Raw genomic sequence first — 1,894 nt, 5'->3', positions numbered from 1 at the left:
TAAGTCAAACCTACCAGTAATTTCCTATTTATATTAAAGGAGGAGCAGGATTCTTTCAAACCACAACTTTCATTCAGTGTGCTTAGTGGAAATTTCAACATCTAAAAGATCTGATTTCGTTACATAGCTACAGTGTCAGGTGGTGCTGGCAGCTGCTACCCAGCTGTTGTTGAGAAGGAACATTTCATACTGTTTGATTCCTGACATGAGCTTCATGTGGTACCTATATCACTTCTTGGCCTTTTGGCTAAGATCAAGTGTAGTTTCTGTTCTGATCAGTTTAATGATTGTTTCTTGGCCTTTTGGCTAAGATCAAGTGTAGTTTCTGTTCTAATCAGTTTAATGATTGTTTCTTGGCCTTTTGGCTAAGATCAAGTGTAGTCGTGAAGCGATGGCTATAACCAGTTGAGCCCCATACCATGGGGTACCTAACACCGTCCAGGTGATGGTGAAAGACAGCGAAGGAGGAGCACCCATGGATCGGGCCTTCTTCATCAAGCGGATCCTGGTGAAGGCATGTGGATTTGAAGTGGAGGAGATCTACTCCCTGCAAGACTTCCCCAGCGTTGGATGTTTCGACGTGACTTTCAAGCGTGTGGCAGCTTGTGTCAAGTTCCTGAAGGCGTTCGAGGAGAAGAGAGACTAGCCAGAGGTGAAGATCCTGACGGTGGAGCTGCTCTTTGCTCTGCCGTTGCAACAGGACCGTGTGGTGACTGTGCATCTCGACAACCCCTACGTCCCTGTCGCTGATGTGTTCACCTTCCTCGCCGGGTACGTCGACAAGGTTGGGAGCTGCACCGAGGTTGGAGACGCCTTCGGGATTTGGACATGCAAATGCCAGGTTAAGGTCACGCTCAAGACCCTCCTTCCAGCTTCGCTATCGGGGGAAACCGTGGCTACCTTGTCTACGCTGGGCAGCCCAAGCTTTGTCACTCATGCGGCAAGTCTGGTCATGTGGCGGCCAACTGCAGCGCCGCTCTCTGCAAGAACTGCAAACAGGAAGGGCACCAGACAAAGGACTGCAAACAGACTAAGTGCTGTAACCGGCAGTTGATGGGGGTCGATGTCAAGGAGGAACTTCAAGAGGTGAAGAGCCAGCAAGCCTTGCTCTTTGCCTTGGAGGCCTCCAAGATCATCTTCCGGTCCAGAGTCCACTCCGTGGAGCAGGATGAGACGTGCTCACGTTTCTTCTTCCAAAAGGTACACAGAGGGAGCTCTGTGATCAGCTGCCTGAAGGAAGAAGACGGCTCAGTAAAGTCATCGCAGTCCGACATTTTGAGGATCAGCAAATCCTTTTATGCCGGATTGTATGATGTGAAGCCCACAGACAGCACAGCCTCCCAGTCCTTCCTGTCCTCTATCACAGAGGTCTTAGACAACAGTACACGGGAGAGCCTGGACAAACCGCTAACTCCTAATGAACTGACTAAGGCCCTTGAGTCCTTCGAGAAGAGTAAAACTCCCGGAAGCGACAGCTTGCCAGCGGAGTTGTTTTCGGCTCTGTGGGACTGGATCGGCCCAGACCTGCTAGAAGTGTACGAGAGTATGCTTCTGGCCGGCAGCATGTCAGAATCTTGGGGCAGCCACTGCAAAGATGCAATGGGGAAAGGTTGCTGTCTAAGATCTTTCTGCCATAGTGCACTGAGGGGCTGGGAACTGTTGAGAGCCCCTCGGGCTGTACAGCTCAAAATGAATGTATGCATTGAATACTAATTGTATTATAATTGTATTGAAGCACCTCAGAGTGCAACGTGATGTATGTTGATAACTCCAATACCATTGTCTGATTGTCTGCATTGACCATATTGAAATGATTGTAATATTCATTGATTGTATTGATGCACCTCGTGATCCATGTGTAAAAGTTGAATCTGATTGTACTTTTGTGATGGTG

General features: G+C 48.8%; 1 pseudogene; it reads left to right on the top strand.

The window, feature by feature from the left end:
* Positions 1 to 227: 227 nt before the first annotated feature.
* On the top strand, positions 228 to 406 carry LOC144680119 (U2 spliceosomal RNA; annotated as a pseudogene).
* The last annotated feature ends 1,488 nt before the right edge of the window (positions 407 to 1,894 follow it).

The sequence above is a fragment of the Cetorhinus maximus genome, chromosome 4 (assembly GCF_964194155.1).
Source record: "Cetorhinus maximus chromosome 4, sCetMax3.hap1.1, whole genome shotgun sequence".
Taxonomy (NCBI): Eukaryota; Metazoa; Chordata; class Chondrichthyes; order Lamniformes; family Cetorhinidae; genus Cetorhinus; species Cetorhinus maximus.
Note: the sequence above shows the minus strand (reverse complement) of the source record. Positions and strands in the feature narration are given on the sequence as shown.